Genomic DNA, 20,152 nt, shown 5'->3' on the forward strand with positions numbered 1-20,152 from the left:
GGAATAGCACTAGGAACCCCATCCTGGGGTAAGAGACTTGAGACCCCTTCCTGGGGCGTAATTCTTGTAACCCTCTCCTGGGGTGAGAGACTTAAGGTCCCCTCCTGGAGTACAGAACTTGACACTCCCTGTTGGAGTATGAGACCTAAAATCCCCTTCTGGGGAAGCTGACTCGGCTTTTCCTTTTGGGGTATGGAACATGAACCCCCCTTTTGGGATGCGAGAACAGAGACTTCCTCCTGGGGTGAGTGACTCAAAACCCCTTGCTGGGGTGTGAGGCTTGAAGCCCCTCCTGGGGCTGAAACTCTGGAGACCCCTCCTGGGTTGCCAACTGGAGTCCCCTGCTGGGACAAGCAGAATTCGGGCTGGGACCGGAACGTGCAGAATCCAGGCTGGGACCGGAACGGGCAGAATCCGGGCTTGGACCGGAACGGGCATTGAGACGCTGACACTTGGAACCACTGCTGGAGCTGCAAAGGGAACAGTCTTTAATGAAGTGGTCAGAACCCCCACAATAGAGACAGAGCTGTAATTCTTTGCGCCGCTGGCATTCAGCCACAGAGAGCTTGGGGCGCGGGTAACTTCGATGTCTCACTTCACTTGGTATGGAAGAATCTTTGGTTCTTAGGGACTCCAAGGCTGAAATTTTAGTTGAGACTGGGGTGGCTCCAAGAAACTCGGGAATGATCTGAAAAATGTTGATGAGTAAAGTCTGTAGCTGCTCCAGCAGTTGATGGAAGGTAGTTAGAGGTTCAGGTGTGATTTGAGTACCATCTAGCCAATTATTCAGGATTTACAAAAGCTGTAGCACTTGATGCTGTATGGCCTCCTGTGAATCCAGGCGAATGACCAGGTTATGGAAAGCAGTTGGTCCAGTATTATATGCTTGATCTGCCACCATAGTTAGGCCAGAACATACTGTCACGAATGGTGCTTGAGAATTACCTGACTCAGGTGTTGAAGTGTAGGGGTGTGACCACGCCTTCCGCAATTAGGCCACAACCCCTACCCGCCCCCCGGCCGCCGGGACCTGCTACAGCATGCAGATGATGGTCGTTCAGTGTGTATGAACGACCATCATCTGCAGATCACTCGATTTGCAGATATATCTGTCAGGTGTGTGTATCCACCTTTAAGGCTCTGCGGTTGGCATGATCTCTCTCAGTTAATTCTTGAGCCAACATCATTTTGTAAGGATGCAGTTTTAAATTGGCACGCAGAATCCTCCTCAAACTCAGACTTGATATCCCTAGTGCTATGGCATGCTTATGTGCGGAACGCTTTGGCGATTGCAGAATGGATGCTCTTACTGCTGCCACATTTTCAGGAGTACTAACGATTCTAAGTCTGCCAGGTGATTTTCCTTTTAGTGTGGATCCAGTTGCCTGAAGTTTAGAAATCCAAAGCAAAATTGTTTTCCGATCTGGTACAGATGCATTTGGACCGAGCGCGAAGCCTGTATGGAAAGGTTGTTTTCATAATACGCTTGAACAATAAAGCCATGATATTCACCGGTCCAAATCATGATGGGTACTGAAAATGATAGAGCCTAACCTACCGAATGAGACCTGCCCTGCCACACTGCCCCTACTACAACCCGCACAGTGCCACCGCCAAATGTTGGCACAAGAGAATGTGGAATACAGTGTAGGCTCAATCATATATTAAATAGTCTTGATTTGTTTGATTTTTCAATTCGAAGTATTTATGAGGGCAATCTCCCTCATTATTATTCTTATTCCAATAGTATGTATATTATTACTTGGATGGTGCTACCACTAACTCTACATATTACATGTACCAAAAAAGAAAGAAAAAAAAGAATAGAGTTCTACTATTTGGTGCACTCTAATACACTTATGTATGCCACAAATTGTTATAGTAATATGTATAAATTAAAACATATAGGGCCAAATGTAATAGGGTGAGAGTTTAGAAAAGTGAGAGTTTCTGACACTTTTTAAACTTTACACAGAAAAAAAGAGATTTGCCCTCCAGCACACTGCAGCAAAAACAATACTAAAATCCTACATGATAATAGAGATTTAGAGGTATTGGTTACACATATTTGCAAATATATGAATAAGCGCCAGGCCAATCGTCAAGGCTCTATACTGGCGTCCCTAATATTAAGGGGCTCACGTCCGAGAAGCAAGGCACCCCAAAAAAATTCCAACCAAGGGCCATCCCCAGGGCATCACACGAAAAAGGGAAAAAGGTGATAGTGAAGTATAAAGAAAAGATGTTAAAGATAAATCAATAAGTGTTAATGAAATGATAAAGAATTAAAATTACATATATAATGTACAAACAAATAGAGAAGTGATAAAAGTATTCTATGTGAATTAAGTGGTGATGCCATGAGAAAGGCCCAGTCAGAACCCCCCGGGGGGCCCCACTCCCAAACGCTGGAGGGCAAATCTCTTTTTTTCTGTGTTCAGTGTAAACCCCGCCCTTTACAAGCACCTTTGTTATGCAATTAAGCTGATCTGAGCAACTACCATTTTTCTTTGTAAGTTTGGAGAGGCATGAAGGCAGTCAGCATTAGGAGGATGTGCTGATGCTTATAGTGCCATGTGGAGGTTTTTTGGGGTACCTCCAAGGTAAGTTAGCTCTCAGCTTATATATGTACTGTTATCATGCAGTACATCAATTGTAATTATATGACCCAGAGTGGGTGCTACCATTATGTAGCAATAATTATTTTGGGGTGAGCGTTTGGGAGTGGGGCCCCCGGGGGGGTTCTGACTGGGCCTTTCTCATGGCATCACCACTTAATTCACATAGAATACTTTTATCACTTCTCTATTTGTTTGTACATTATATATGTCATTTTAATCCTTTATCATTTCATTAACACTTATTGATTTATCTTTTTTTTTTTCCATAATAGTTTTTATTGAAAATTTAGTATAGAAAAATAAATGAGGATACAGAATGAAAAAAAGGGGAAAAGGGGGAAGCCAGACATATCGCATAGCACAAAACAAAACAAAATATCATTGGTCAGCTTACAAACATTTGATTCATAGACAAAAAAGAGAACTTTTAATACACATAAAAGTAATTAGAAACAGGATACTAAAGGAATGATGAGTAGAACTACCCCGAGTCTGAATGAGGTGAGCAGAGAACACCTAAATCAACAGGAACCCTATAAATAGTGGAATGACCTTGTTTTTCCCTATATTCTCCCCACTGAAACCATTTCATATGGATGGAGTTAGCAGAGGAGGAATATTTGCTATCCAATGTTTCAAAAACAAAGTGCTTATGAACCTTGTTTTCTATCATTGTTGGGCAAGTTAGCAGACTTCCACCCCTGAGCAATTGCAGCCTTCGTAGCTATTAAAATATGTCCCATGATGTATCTCTCACCACAGGATAATGTCCCAGGATAAAAATGAAATAAAGCAGTTAGGGGCTCCGCAGGAATGGTTGTTCCAACTATATTACTTATCATGGAAAACACCGCATTCCATAGGGGTCGAAGCAGGGGACATGACCAGAAAACATGGAGAATGTCTCCAACCAAGCCACAGTTTCGCCAACAATATTGGGAGGCAGAGGGCCAGATTTTATGTTGCCTCTCAGGTGTAAAATATGCTCTCTGAAGTAGCTTGTAATACATTTCTGAATGATTAATACATTTGGATACTGTAATACCAGAACAAAAAATAATATTCCAATCATCTTCAGAAAGATCTACAGCTAAATCTCTCTCCCATTTGATCTGGCATGGTAATTTCCCCTTTTTATTTATTCTTATCTGACACTGATACCACCAAGAGATACCTCCTTTATGATTAGGAGATTGGAAACGAAGCAACAGCAACGCTGGGAAGGCAGGTTTCTTAATTGGAGAAGGGAGGTGGCTTTGCAACCAATGTCTCAACTGTAAATATTTATAAAAATCCTGCTTCATTAGTCCAAATTGAGTTTGAAGAAACACAAATGGGGCAAGACCATTTTCTGTAAATACGTCACTCAGGGAAGAAAGGCCCGCCCCAACCCATGAACCTAAATACAAATCTGGAATCAAATTAGCTATCGTTTGGAGAGACAGATTAGGAGAAGGCAAGGAAATTTCTTCATCTAAGGAAACATATGCATGCCAGCACATTATTGTAGTCCGAACTGCTTTACAAAATCCTGGTCTGAAGGAAATTTCAGAGGGGGGCAACCAGAATAAATCAGAAAGAGGGAAGGGACGCATAAATTCCCTTTCAATAAGTACCCACGGTTTGGGGCAGTCAATTATGAACCAATCTCTGGCCTGACTAAGAATACAAGCTGAATGATAGCGTTCCAAGTCTGGGAAGGCTACTCCTCTAGCCGCTTTGGAGAGGGTGAGAGTGCTTCTTGCTATTTTGGGTCTATTACCTTTCCAGATATATTTAGTAATTATTTGATAAAATTTATTACATATAGATTTAGATAGGGGTCTAGGGATAGTACGAAATAAGTACATAAGTTTCGGGAGGAGCACCATTTTTGCAGCCGCAATCCGTCCCAGCCATGATACCTCATGTAGCATCCATTCCTTAGTTAACGTTTCATAGGCTTTCAATAATGGCCCAAAATTACATTCAATGAGATCATGATCTCTAGCTAAATGCACTCCCAGGTATTTAAGTGACTTAGATTTCCATATATATCTGTAGGTCTCCTTCAACTTTTCCAAAAGTGCATTCGAAATGTTAAAGGGAAGGGCCTCTGTCTTAGTGGTGTTTAGTTTGTAATATGACACTGCTGTATATTGATCTAAAACAGCAGGTAGTGCTGGAAGAGATTCTTCTGGATGAAGTAAACATAATAAAATATCGTCTGCAAATAAACTTATCTTATGGGAGGAGCCCCCAAGAAAAGAGCCGTGTATGCTATTTAGGGATCTAATCGTCTCAGCCAGAGGCTCAATGGCAAGCGCAAAGATGAGTGGCGAAAGGGGACATCCCTGACGTGTGCCGTTTGATATGTCAAATCTGTCAGATAGGCAGCCATTGACAAACACTTTCGCGGAAGGGCAGGTATATAGAGCCGAGATGGAGTCTAAAATTCTCCCCTGGAAACCGAAACGGTGTAAAACCTCCATCAAATATCCCCAATGTAGGCGGTCAAACGCCTTCTCGGCATCAAGCGACAAAATCAGCAAGGGCTCTAAAAGGAAATCATAATGCTCTATTATATTAATAACTCTACGTGTATTGTCTGGGTCCTGTCTGTCCATCACAAATCCAACCTGATCCGGGTTAATGAGAGTTGGCAATAAACGAGATAAACGATTAGCAACCAATTTAGCAAACAGCTTGACATCGGTGTTCAATAATGCAATAGGGCGGTAGTTGGCTACAACATAAGGGTCTTTACCGGGTTTCGGTATGGCAACTATTCGTGCCTCCAACATTTCTTTAGGGAATTGCTTAGATTCAGTTGCTTCACTAAACACCGACAACAAAATTGGAGCCAGATCAGTTTTAAAAGATTTGTAGAAATTTGCAGGATAGCCGTCTGGGCCCGGAGCCTTATCCAATTGCATATTGCCAATTGCTACATCTATTTCATCCAGAGTCCAAGGAGAGCTAAGGGACAGACAGGCCTCAGAGGACAACACCGGGAGGGAGAGCCTACTCAAAAACTGCTCAATAAGAGCAGCAGTTGGTTGGGTAATATTGGGGTCGTCTTTAAGATTATATAGTTGTGCGTAATAGGTAGCAAAAGTGTTAGCTATCTCGACAGGGTCGGATACCTTTGCTCCATGATGAGTATAAATTCTCTGTATCTGTTCCCGAGCCCTTCGTCCGCGCAATTTGCAAGCCAACAACCTACTAGCTCGATTACCAAACACATAAAATTTTTGATTTAAACGGGCAATATTACGCTGTACCTCTCTAAGGGAGAAGACATTAACCTTCTCGCGGGCATTAATAAGTTGTTTATATAGCATTCTATTAGATGGATCTGCTTTATGGGCCTCCTCCAAGTGTGCCGCCTCAGCTTCGGCTTTCTCATATTGCTGTTTATATTCTCTTTTAAGCAGAGCAGCAACCTGGATCACTGAACCTCTGATAACTGCCTTTAAAGAGCACCAAAAACTAAATATAGAAGTCTCTTCCGGTTTATTGGTACTAAGAAAAAGGGAAAGGGCCTCCTGTATTGCTCTATGAGCCTCCGGCTGAGACAACAGGTGGTTACCCAATCTCCAAGGGCCCGGGACGACTCTTCTACTCCCTATGTCCCATTTCAAAAAAAGGGGGGAGTGATCCGACCATGTCATGGGAAGAATATTAATACTTATAATAGAAGACAAAGTCCATTTATCAGAGAGAGCCAAATCTATCCGAGAGTACGATCTATGGACATGTGAATAAAAGGAATAGTCCCTTACTGTAGGGTGTTTGGCTCTCCAGACATCGAACAGTCCGTACTCTGCTAAAAGCTGCTGAAAACCCTTGGAAAACTCCTGTGGTCTACTTGAACAAGAGGTCGTTGGACGGGATCTATCCATAGTTGGGTCGAGAACCATGTTAAAGTCTCCGAGGAGTAGCAGTGCTCCTTTAGAGTACTTCTGCAGTGTCAAACAAAATTTTCTACAAAAGGATAGTTGCCTAGTGTTGGGGACATAACATGAAACTAAGGTGACTTCCACGGCGTCTAATAGTCCTACCAAAATTAAATATCTTCCCTGTGGGTCTGCGTGCTGCGAAATCAATGAGAAAGAGCAATGTTGGGAAATAAGGAGGGCTACTCCTGCCTTCTTATGAGGCCCATTAGCTGTGTAGCAATGAGGGAATCTAGCGTTACCAAAGCTGGAGGGGCAGACTGCTGAAAATGGGTCTCCTGGATTGCCACAATATGCGCTTTAAGCCTATGGAAATATTTCAGTGCTAATCGTCTCTTTTGGGGAGAGTTCAATCCTTTTGCATTGATTGACAACAAATTAACCATAACTATAAAGACGAGATATAAAGTACTTTACATAGACCAACATTATATAGTATAATCTTGTATCTGCAAATCTGGCTGAATAAAAAAAAAACAAACAAACACATAAGGGGGTAACGTAAAGATAAAGAGAGAGAGAAGAAAACAAAGAGAAAAAAAAAAACAGCAGACATAGGAAAAAAATTTAAGAAAACAAAAATGACCCCACTTGGAGCCAACAAGAGTCGTATAAAAACTGTGACTCTTAAAAGTTTGAAAAGGGGGGGTAGTAGCCTGTCCCCAATCCCCCTTATAAGTGATTAATAAACATTATAAACAAACCAGGTGCATTTCCGTAGCTCCACCTACATTTAGGGTCACCCAGATGAAGCAAAAAAACAAAAATAACGTATATTTTCAACCCCCTCCCCCATATTCACGGGGAAAAGGCGGAAAACATTACTAAGTGACCAACCCAAGAACATAATTTGTCATAACACTCTAAGGGAGCAAGGTTAAACATCACCTGTTATTAAATATATATATAGAGAGAGATATGTACATATACGTATATAGAAGGCCTAACATTACATGGAACTTATGCTGGAAATAGAATAGTGCAATATAAACATATTATTGCTACTCAGAACGAACCGAAACACTCAAATAATTTTCTCAAAATATATAGAGTAGCATAAATACAGAAAAAAATTATCAGAAATACTTATGCTTGGGATCCCGCTATGGACCAGTCTTTCTGTAAGTTTTGAGCAGACGACGGATCAGGAGAATTTCCAGCAATGTTCCACCTAGAGAGGGTTTTCCACCCCTCCTCCAGGTTGTTAATCGTGACAGTGGAGCCATCATGTGACACTATGAGCTTGGTAGGAAATCCCCATCGATATAGCACATTAGCCTTCCTGAGGGCAGTGGTAATCGGATAAAAGGAGCGTCGCTTAGCCAGTGTTGCTTGGGATAAATCGCCAAAAAGTTGAAGTCCATTCAAGGCCTCTGTTGACTCTTTCGATGGTCTAGCTGCTTTCAATAGGGCCTCCTTTACATGAAAAAAATGCATCCGCATCAATACATCTCTGGATGCACCGTCTGGGGCGTTTCTAGCTTTCGGGAGTCGATGGATACGATCTATAAGTAAGTCGTCCGAACGTGCGTCAGGAAGGAGCTTTCGAAAAATGCCCAGGGTATATTCTTGGAGATTACTATGGGTAACTGTCTCGGGTACTCCTCGGAGTTTAATGTTATTGCGTCTAGATCTGTCTTCCAAATTTCCGACTTTCTCACGAAGAGCCGTAACTTCAGATTGGAGAGACTCATGTAAACCTATGAGATCGTTGTGCGAGCCAATTACTTCCTCCATTTTATTCTCGAGATGATCAGTTCTACCACCGAGGTCATCAATTGACTGTTGACAAGCTTGAAGAGTGGCACGGAATTCTGCCGCAACTTCTACTTTAAATTGCGAAAGGAGTTGTTTCATGGTGCCAACTGTGAGAGAGTCACAGTCCCTAGGGGAACTCAATGCAGAATCGGTATGTGTTGGAGAGGAACATGCTGTAGATGGAGTAGCCAATACAGTTTTCTGGGAGGGTAACGTCAGCGACGTTGCTTTAGTAGGTTGAGGAGAGGGTTTGAAAAAAGCTACTTTAGAGACAGGTTTGGATACCTTAACCTTCTTCGGGCCCATAGTAAAATCAGCTCAATCTTTCTGGGTGTGCAAAAAAAAATAAAATATCAAGTATCACATGAACATATGTTCCACTATTTCACGTAGAAGTTAGGCCTTTGAGATATCAGGGTGAAAGAGGACATTGAGTTAAATGGTCCAATATAGCAACCTACATCTCTATAGTAGATTTAGTAAAGAAGCAGCAATGGGCTTAAGAGAGCTCACTGAACAGATTAGTATTCAGAGCTCATGAGAGAGACATGTAATAAATGAAAACCACCACTAGATGGAGCTCACACTCTTTGGCAGTATTTTGCTTATGAGAGACACTGGCAAGATGGCGTCCTCCCGGAGCTCCGTGGATCAGTTTCTCTCACACCAGGGGTCCAGGGAGGGGATCTTCATATTATATAGGTAAGTCCCCAGGGTACCTCAATTAATAGTGTGCGGTGCTGTGAAATCCGGAAATCGCGGCAGGCACTCGCAGCCGCGCAGTGCTGAATGACAGGGAAGCTAGAAAATTTAGGTCCCGGCTTCAGGGCAGATGACAGGCCCTAGTCTGCAAATGAGCAGAGCAGGACACCTCCGTTCCACAATCGCCACTGCCGGACACCTCAAGGGCAAGGGACACAGTGGGGGCAATTTAGGCAGTTTTGATTAGCCACTGGATGGGTCAGTATGCTGTTCCCAGCAGGAAATATCAGGAGCTCTCCAGCTACACGTCTCACTGCAATGGATGCCAGGCCACGCCCCATTGATTTATCTTTAACATCTTTTCTTTATACTTCACTATCACCTTTTTCCCTTTTTCATGTGATGCCCTGGGGATGGCCCTTGGTTGGAATTTTTTTGGGGTGCCTTGCTTCTCGGACGTGAACCCCTTAATATTAGGGACGCCAGTATAGAGGAGCCTTGACGATTGGCCTGGCACTTATTCATATATTTGCAAATATGTGTAACCAATACCTCTAAATCTCTATTATCATGTAGGATTTAAGTATTGTTTTTGCTGCAGTGTGCTGGAGGGTAAATCTCTTTTTTTCTGTGTTCAGTGTAAACCCCGCCCTTTACAAGCACCTGTGTTATGCAATTAAGCTGATCTGAGCAACTACCATTTTTCTTTGTAACTTTTTAAACTTTGCCAATGTAATAGAGTCCAAAAACAAAGTAACAGAGCGAACTTGCATGTTTTTTTAGACTTAGAAAACTCTCACGATTTAAAATCTCATCCAGATGTTTTCCCATTTTGAAGATAAATCTCGACCAATGTGAGAGTTTACTGCTAAACTCTCACATTTTCTAAATTCTCACCCTATTACATTTGGCCCTTAATCTTTAAAGGTTACTTTATTAAAATATTTTACATATTACTATAACAATTTGTGGAATACATAAGTGTATTAGAGTGCACCAAATAGTAGAACTCTATTCTTTTTTGCTATATTTATCACAGCATTAACAGATTTCCCTTCAGCCATTATCATAGCATTACTGGATTTCCCTCTCAGTCACTGTTCAGCATACCTGGATATTCACTTCACTTTCACAGCCAAATTGGACTCACCTGATTCATCTTTGTCACTGGCCTGGACATTTGTTTACTCCCATCCACCTCAGTCTCCTTCAGTTATACATATTAACTCTGTCATTACTGGTCTTAGTTATATTATTGTTCATGTCTACCAACATTCACATTAAACAACCCACCTTTCAATTTGAATCTGTTTCGGTGTCTACTCCTGTTTCCAACCCGGGTCCACAACAAACACAGGTCCTAACACAATATCAATAACATCTGAGCTCAATAAATATTTCCCACATTTAGCAAAACTAGCTGCTATTGGACTTACTATACCTGTAAGCACAGCTGAAGGTAAAAGAGGATTCTAAAACCAATTAAAACCAGTAAAACCATTCAATTACCCGAATGGTTTACACAATAATACAAAGTAGTAGCGCTAGATATGGTACACAATGTTATGGATGATAAATAATGTATCAATATGGATAGTAAAAAAAATGTGACAATTTTCATAAAAATACACATACAATTTTAAAAGAAAATATGCATACAATAGTATATATGTCATATATTAACAATTTGCCTCACCCCTGTAAGTGTCCACATAAATTATGCCTGTTCCTATGTAAACTTCCAGTTCCAAAGAATGGAATATAAAGTTCAAATTCCTTTTGGAAATGGGACTGTTCAATAAATTGATATTTTTCAAGATTTTCCACTGTGTATTGGAATGGTATTTACCAAGGTTTTCCACCGGTAGAGGGATGGTTCTGTTACCATATGAGTCCCATAGATGAAGCTTGGAGCCCTCAGATATTCACGGTGTATATATCTGATCCAGTCCAATGGAGTTCGGAGAAGAAATGAATTCCAGAGTGACAGCAACACTTGAAACATCCGGCAAGTTGGTTCAGGCTTTCAAGTGTAATTTGTAGACCACTTAGTGGGTGGTGGCATAAACACTAATGCGTTTCGCTGTATAGAGTAAGAGCTTTTTCAAAGGTGAAAGTCTGAATGTCCAAAGAGGTCTCTATATACCCCTCTTAATCTTATTGCTCATTAACACCTGGTTACAATTAACCTTCTAATTTCTTTGCATATCATTAGAAACAATAAAAAAACAATACAAAAATAATCTGGAGGCAGAACTATATCTATAATTGACATATGTTATTATCTAAAAAACACTTTCAATAAATAGTATAGTGAATATTTTCGTAGTTGTTACCTACCACTTCTGTTTGTGACTCAGGTGCAGATCATGTGATATGTTTACCACACCTCGTGATCTGTAAGTCACATCCGTCTATGTGGATGCGTCTCTTGGTTGTCATAGAGATCGCTTCCCTGCTAGCATGGTTAGCGTCCCGCTAATGGAGTGGGTTCCGAGTCATGTGGCAACCCGCATCACATGTCCAAATCATGTGACGTTATCCCACTTCACGTCTTGGAGATTGCAACTAACTTTATCAATTACTTAATGTTACCTCTCCGCTCTCTAGTGATGTGACTAAGCCCTTGTGACTCTTTCTTTTAGTCAATTAATTTTTTTTTTACTTATTTTAGGCATCATTGGAGATGTAGTTTTTTACGAACGATCTTAATATAGTTCTTTTTAATAATTTTTATCTTAACATTTTCATAAATATATATATATATATATAAATATATAGACCAATTAACACATGAATTCATAATACAATATACATATGACCCTTTTGAGACACTTAGAAATAGTTAGCGTTCCACTATTGGAATAAATTCCGAATCATGTGATGACTCACGTCATTTGTCCAAATCACGTGACTATATCACGCATCAAATGTAAAGAAGACTACCACCAACTTTATCAATTCCTCAATATAACAACTCCACCCACTGGGTTGAATATTATTTAGTATTGTTTCTCTAAAATAGGTTGTATAGTTTAACATAGACATGGATGAAACAAAGACAGAAGCAAAACTAGTTTATGGTGTATATATATATATATGTAATCTAAAATGTAGGAAGGTATAAATGGAACCACGGTTCAGGGTGCTAAACAGGTAAAACAACATTGGAGAAGGAAGGGTATCGATAATGAACTAGCAAAGGTGGAAATGAAAACCACTTATGAATTAAATACTCATACCGAATGGCTTAAATAATGATTTGGAGTTAAATTGGTTTCTATAAAGTTTTTATTCCCTATATGAAGGGTAATATGTATTTGTTCTATATATACCTTGTATATGTATACTATGTAGGATCTAAATGTATTTTATATATTGGCAAAAGTGTATGATTTTAGAGCATATTTTTATGTATGGTGCAAATTGTATTTTAGAAAGTGGTTTATTGGAGATTTTTACTGTAGTCTTTTAGTATACTGTATGTATTTAATTTTAAATTGAATTTTTATGTATGTATTGGATTCTAAATGGCATTAAGGGCACCTTCCACTTTATAAGGGTTAATACCATCTGATCAATTCATCATTGCTTCCGGAATTACCATCTAGGAAGCCTGCGTTCCACTGAATAATCACGTGACATAGGTCATAGTCACGTGATTCAGGAGATCACGCCAGCTTCAGGGATAATATGCGGGGCAAGGAGGGTGGGCCGTATGACATAGCAAGTCACGTGCACGGCCTCCTGCCACAAGATTGCGGAAGTGAACGCATGAATCTCATGCTGATGTTGTGGACACCTGATAGGGTAATATAGGTTACCCAGAAGTCCATGAGTGCATTCCAAGGGGAAAGAAGAACAGGAAGTGTATCTTTACTGTGGGCTTATCGAAGTTAAACAAATGAGAATGAACATACAAATATGAAGTTCAGGATGCCCGGTGTAAGAGGTATGTGCACATTAAAGGATGGGTTAAATATATTTTTAACCCTTGATGCAATTAAACTATCATAGGGGAGGGAGGGGTATTTAAGACTTCAATATCCACCAGAAAACATGCACCTTGAAAAAGACTTAAGTTGAAACGCGTTGGTGGAAGGTGGGAGCAGACTACCAGATTCGTGAGTGGTGGGAAAGATCTCCATATCCAGTGGACACATTTAGAGGTTTTAAAATCCGGATTGAAACCATTGCTGTTGAATGTGTTGTCTGGTGTACAGGATACACCTTCACTGCTGGTACACTGAATAGCCCACGGGGGTTGGAATTGTTTTAAATTTGTCACTTGAATAAATGGTATTTCACTATATGTGATTATTTCCTTTTTTTTTTTGTATTCGTTTATTGAATACAAATGATAGCACAATAACTTGTATAATTGTCGTATTGGACAGTATTATTCAATGGCATATCAAAAACAATTAGATAACGACACTTGCCACAAAATATTAAAATATTTAACAATCAAAAACCGTTTATAATATAGGTATGGTGGGTTGGAAAAAGGACCAACATAGAATTGGATTTGAGAGGATTAATGTGAGAGGGAGGAAGGGGATAAACCTATAGAGAAGGGGGTCCAAGAGAGGGAGGAGAGAATGGAGTGTTGGGAAGGAGTGAGTCAAAAGAGGGGACAGAAAAAAAAGGGGGGGGGGATATAGGAGAATAAGCCACAGGTATACAGTATATTTATGTATAGTTGCATGAGGAGCATCAGGCCGAAACTAACCAAGACCTGTTAGAGGGGAGTTTTGAAAGGTATACCATGGATTCCACATGGCATGAAACCTCCGGACAGCATTGTTTTGTAGACTGGTGATATATTCCATATTTGCTATGAACCAGATTCTGTTCAGTAGCTCCTGGCAGCTGGGAGTGTGTGATACTTTCCAATTACAGGTAATTTGAAATTTGGCTGCGCAGGAGATATGAAGGATTAGTTTATTTGTAGTGTTGGGGATGAAGTCGATCGGAGCACAAAGTAGAAGAGTAGCTGGGGTAGGAGAGATCGGAATGGTAACAATTTGGGAGAGTAGGGTACAGACCATGTTCCAGAATGGGACAATCAAGGGGCATGTCCACCCCGTATGAAAAAGTTCTGAGTTGGCCGCAGCCTCTCCAGCAGAAACTAGAGGTGCCGGGGTAGATCTTATGTAGATGTTCTGGCACTAAGTACCATCTGGTATACACCTTATATGAGTTCTCGCGGATGGCCACACTGATGGAGCATTTAGAGTTGGTCAAGCGTATAGTGTCCCAAGCTTCTTCCCCAGGAGAGAGGCCAAGATCCGTTTCCCAAGCCTGTTCGTGTGTTTCAAGCGGAGGAGGCTTTAATGCCAGTATGAAGTGATAGAGGTGCGAAATGGCCCCTTTAGGTCTATAAATGCATAATCTCTCTATAGGTGTGGGATTAGGAGGGGAACGAGTGGAGGGATTTGAGCTGGCGAAGTGGCGGATTTGTAAATATTGATAATGGAGTTTATTGGGAATTTTATGCTTGTCTTGAATATCTGAGAAAGACCTAGGGGAGGATACTTCAACTACATGATGAAGCCTAGTGATGCCTGCTGATATCCAGGGGCAAGCCAATGTTTGAGATAGACCTGGGGGGAATGCAGGGTTATTCCAAATGGGGGTTAGAGGGGAAGGGTGTGGAGAGAGATCCAGTTTTTTATTTAGGGAGTCCCAATTACTAAGTGTCAGTGCTATAGTGGGGAATAGAAGAACGGATCTAGGTCTATGTTTACGGGGCAGCCAGGGTAGATAAGAGACTGTGTTCATCCACTAAGTCGCTCTAAAGATCAACCCATCTCTTTACATGGCGGGTTGAGTGCCAGGCGGTCATCTGACTCAACCGGGTTGCATTGTAATAGCGGTGCAGAGAGGGTAACCCCAAGCCCCCATCCCAAGAACGCTTGGTGAGTATATCTCGACGAATCCGGGGTTTTCGGTAGTTCTAGATGAATTTACAGAGTATAGTTTGAAGTGTGTTGAGGGTGTGGGAGGAAACAGGAACAAGGAGAGTTTGGGATAGGTATAGTAGTTTGGGGAGAATGTTCATTTTTACGACATTGATGCGACCCATCCATGAGAGAAAATGTGTTTGCCACTGTTGTAGGTCCCTCTGGATTGAGCTGATGAAGGGAGGGTAGTTGGCTTTATATAGGGATTCATAGGATTTAGTAATGAATACCCCTAGATATTTGAGGGAATCTTTTTTCCATGTGAAATTAAATTTGATTGCAATAACGACTTCATACTGCCAGGTACATGAAGAGGAAGAGCTTCGGATTTGGTATGATTAACTTTGTAACCAGACAGGGAGCCATATATAGAGAGTTCTCGAAACAAATTGGGAAAAGAGGTGAGTGGTTTTGTTAGCGTAAAGAGTATATCGTCCGCGAATAGAGACAGGGTATATTGAGAGTGTTTAACCTTGACTTCGGTAATATCGGGATTGGCCCGTATACGAGTAGCCAATGGTTCAATAATAAGGGCAAATATGAGTGGTGATAAAGGGCATCCCTGCCTGGTTCCATAAGAAGTCGGAAAGCAGGTCTCCTGCTGAGACTATAGCAGAGGGATTGGTGTAGAGGGCTTGGATAGCTTGTAAGAACTGTCCTAGGAACCCGAATTGGCGCAGTGTTTGGAAGAGAAAAGGCCAGGAGACCCTGTCAAAGGCCTTCTCCGCGTCCAGAGCAAGCACCAGAGAGGGAAGTTTGTGGATATTAATATAGTGAACTAGATCGATTGTGCGTCTAGTATTGTCCAGTGCTTGTCTGGACGGGACAAAGCCCACCTGGTCAGGATGGATTAATGAAGGAAGGAGAGTCTATTTGCAATTACCTTAGCAAAGAGCTTTAGATCAGTATTGAGTAGTGAGATGGGACGGTAATTAGACACTAAGAGGGGATCCTTATCAGGTTTCGGGATGACAGTTATGGTAGCTTTAGTCGTGTGAGGGTGGAATGAGGAGCCTTCTAAAACACAGTTGAAAGCCGCAGTTAGGTGAGGTATCAAGGAAGTTTGAAAAGTTTTATACTAGGACATTGGAAGTCCGTCGGGACCGGGTGCCTTTGAAGATTTTTGTGTTTTGAGAGCTGAAACGATTTCTTCTGCAGAGAAAAGGTCATTTAGCGCGGAAGAGGTGGCAGTATCGATTTGGGGGAGATTACAAGAGGCCAAATAGTCCGCAGTTGAGGTGTCTGTGTTGGTGTCAGTTGTTGGGGGGAGATTGTAGAGGCGTTCGTAATAATTTTTAAATAAAGAATTGATGGTGGATGGACTATAGTGGGTAGTGCCGCGATCGTCATTTAATGCTGGAATAGCAGTCCTGGCTTTCCGAGCCTTCAATCTATTGGCTAGTAGGGAGTCAGCTTTGTTGCTCTTTTCATAGAATTTTTGGTTGAGCCAGCGTAGGGCCTGCTCAGTCTTTTCAGCGTTAAGGGCATTGAGGGCCGTCCTGGAAGAAGTCAGTTGGGCGTATAGAGAATGGGAGGGAGTACATTTATGAGTGGTTTCAAGGCGTTGAACCTCTGCGGTCAGGGATTTTATTTGGGACCTACGTTCTTTATTTCTAAAGGAAGCATAATTAATGATGTGCCCACGGATAATAGCTTTATGCGCTTCCGATACCAAAGGGGTGCAAGTAGGATCATTGTTTAAAGAGAAATAGTCCTCGAGTGCGGACTTCACCTTTTCCTGAAATTTTGGAATAGTAAGCAGAGTTTCATTTAAACGCCACGGGGGTCATGAGGGTGCAACATCAAAAAAATCGAAAGACGCAGTCTGACCAAGCATTAGACAAAATAGAGGAGTCAACAAGGTGTTCGCTGGCTGATGTGCTACATAAAATAAGATCTATTATCGAATAGGACTGGTGGGGTATCGAGAAGAAAGTAAAATTCTTGGTTGAGGGCCCGCCCTGTATCAAATAGACCCGATTTGCGGAGGTGTTTGTTTAGGGAGCGAGTTGCTGGGCAGGGTCGTGTTTTGGTAGGGGTAGGACCTTTATCAAGCTCTTGGCTAAGGACTGCGTTGAAGTCTCCTCCGACAATGAGGCTGCCTATCCCTATATTTGTTTATTTTAGAGAAAACGGAATTGAAGAATGATGATTGATCTGAGTTGGGAGCATATATATTAGCAATTGTGCATTCTAAACTGCCTAATTTGCCTGTCAAAATAATATACCTCCCGTCTGAGTCTGTATGTACTATGTGTAAGGAGAAGGGGATTTTGCTATTAATCATTATCGCTACTCCATTGTGTTTAGACAAACTAGAAGAGTAGTATGCGGTGGGGAAACTCTTAGTATGTAGTGAGGGATGTGACTGCACTTTAAAGTGGGTTTCCTGAATCAGGATAATCCCAGTCTTGAGATCTCGGATAGTTCGGAAGAGCGATGAGCGCTTCTGAGGGGTGTTTAAACCCTTGGAGTTAAGGGAGGCAAAAGTTAGCGACATTTGGCTGGGATGCAATACTCAATGTAGATAATAATGTAGGCAGGAAATTCCTGACTCGCTAAGGGGCAGAGGGAAAAAGAAAATAAAGACAGAGGAGGAATAGAGAGAGAAAAATAAAGAAAGGAGACATGGAAAGGGGTTAAAAGTGCGGAAGACAAGGGGGAGAGAACCGGGTGGGAATTCCCCGTGTCCAGCAGGGGAAAACACACTTGGAGAGTGGGTCTAAGCAGTCCAGGAAGGTAGTAGGGAGGAGAATCCAAACTACCTTTAGGTGACTAATTAAGATAGATTAGAAAACAAATAATTGTATATACCGGAGAGTACTGAGTATGTATAGAGGAAAGAAGTGGGAGTGTCAGAGAGCCTTGGTCCTCCATTTGTGGTTGTGTAGTAGAGGTACATGAAGACCTAGTAAACATTGCAGAGATGTCAATGTGAGTTGTCAAAGGGGGGAAGAGAAAACATACAGTAGAAAAGCCCATATAAGGGTATACTTATCAATTACACTAAACATATAACATACATAAACAGTTCAAATATGTTCGTCAGATATTCCTAGGAACACAAAAAGAATAGGGTAATATTACTCATGTGAAACCCACGTGTGGTGTCCTGATGGGCAGAGCATTCCAGTAGCCCCGATGGAGTAATAAACTACTAAAAATACAGCTACATAAAATAAAGTAAACATATAGCCATAACATACTACTATGAATCAGTAGAACAGGTGAAACAACTACAAATATCTTAACACATAGTAATATGACTGAGAAAAAGGATATGAAATGGCCGTCTGTGTAGAGACTCAGGACCTTATTCAGAGGCGGCCGTACGGTCTACGACCGCACGGCCGCCTCGATGTTTGGCCAGTGCGCATGCGCACGAGGGAGCCGGCTACCTCATGCGCATGCGTGAGACCCGCTACGACCGACAGCGCTGGTCGTAGCGGGTCTCTTTCCAAAGGGGGCGAGCTGTCGATGTTGATTGACAGCTCGCCCCGTTTGGAAGGCGGGCCGGGGGGGTGGCAGCCCAAATGGAGGCGTTCCCATGGGAACGCCTACCGTTTGGGGGAGGCCCCACTGACATCACAAGTGATGTCAGTGGAGAGCTTCCGGCTCTGACAGAGCCAGAAGCTCTCCGGGGCTTACGACAAGTGAGACCCTACCCTAGGGTCTCGTCGTAAGCCCCGATGGTCGCGATGGTCTCTGACCATCGCGACCATCACCCAAGCGGTCGTTAGAGCTGTGGGTGTAAACCCACAGCCTAACGACCAAAACAGAGGCGGACGGTCAGGATGCAAGCGGCCGCCCAGTTTCTGAGCGACCGCTTGCATCCTCGACTGCCTCTGAATGAGGTCCCCAGGGCCAAGATTAGGATCCCATGATGGAGGAGAGTAGTCTCTGCTATATAGTAGGATGTTTCTCAGAAGAGTGTCCAGTTATTGTGGTTAAACCCAAATGGAAAGGAGAAGCAGCATGTAACCTTAATCATATTATATGTCCTCTGAAGCGGTTGGAGGGGGGCCGGAGTCTTCCAGATGGGAAAGAAAGTCTTTGCCTTCTTTAGGGTCTCTGATGATAATTGTTTTACCGTTGAAGTCAACCATTAGTTTGAAGGGGAAACCCCATAGATAACGGATCCCCCGTGCTCTTAGTGCCCTTGTTAGATCTTGAAGTTCTCTGCGTTTCAAAATTGTAATGGGGGCTAGATCTTGGAAGAATTGTAATTTGATGTTATCATAGAGAATATGGGGTTTTCCACGTGTCGGGGCCAAGGCTCTTTCTTTGTCCTTAAAGCTTAGGAAGCGTATGACTACATCTCTTGGGGGTTCACCATCTTGTTGGTTTAGGTCTGAGGGCTCGACGGGCTCTTTCAAGGGGCAGCTGATGAGGGCTTAGGTCAGGGAGAATGAAGGAGAACACGTTGTGGAGATAAGTCTCTAAGTTATCCGGGGACACCGTTTCTGGGATGTTTCGTATACGAAGATTGTTTCGTCTTTCTCGATTCTCCAGATCTTCATTCTTGGTGCGGAGATCAGCGAGAACCTGGACAATGTGATCAATGTCCCTATGAGTCTCGTTTTGGAATTTTTGAAGGGTGTCTTGGCAGGATTCTAATTTAGAAGTTCTTGTAGAAAGTGAGGATAGATCTGATTTGATCGAGGAAACTGCTTTATCCAACTTGGACTCTAGAGATTCTTTAAAATCTGTAATAAGGGATTGCAGTGCCATAATGTCTTCTTTTGTGGATAGAGCTGATGAAGGTGTATCCTCTCCCTCTATATGGGGTGGACTGGGAGAAGGAGGGTCGGCAGCCGTCGAGGACTTGTCACCTTTAGAGAAATGTTGGGAGATATCACCACCCACACGTTTTCTGGTATTAGTATTTGACCTGTTCATAGTGGTGATAAGGGGGTCAGTAGTCAGGTGTAAGTATGATGACTGGGAGGACTCTGTGGGCCTAGTTGAGCAGTGATAGAGGACCCGAGATAGTGGACGTCTGCAAATATGCACAGAGTAGAGGTGTGCAGCCTTTGTCTAGAAAAGAACCACAAGAGGGCACTGCCCCAACACTCTCAGGGGGTCATTGCTTCAAATTGTATACACATTTATTTCAGTATCACAGAGTGGTTTATAGGCGGCAGTGATGCTCTGCTGGAGTCGGATG

General features: G+C 42.1%; 1 protein-coding gene across 2 annotated transcripts in view; it reads left to right on the plus strand.

Annotated features, from left to right (window-relative positions):
* The window catches only part of LOC148538627 (uncharacterized), a 113,759-nt gene that overhangs the window by 78,377 nt on the left and 15,230 nt on the right, over positions 1 to 20,152 (plus strand). Inside the window, exon 1 of one of the 2 annotated variants that reach the window (XR_015871739.1) lies at positions 8,918 to 9,019. The exons of the other annotated variant lie outside the window; for it this stretch is intronic. The gene's annotated coding sequence lies outside the window, so the exon portion shown is untranslated. Of the gene's footprint in view, positions 1 to 8,917; positions 9,020 to 20,152 lie in introns of those variants that run through there. 2 annotated transcript variants of the gene reach the window in all.

The sequence above is a fragment of the Taudactylus pleione genome, unplaced genomic scaffold (assembly GCF_031769625.1).
Source record: "Taudactylus pleione unplaced genomic scaffold, aTauple2 ptg000038l, whole genome shotgun sequence".
In the NCBI taxonomy this organism is placed as follows: Eukaryota; Metazoa; Chordata; class Amphibia; order Anura; family Myobatrachidae; genus Taudactylus; species Taudactylus pleione.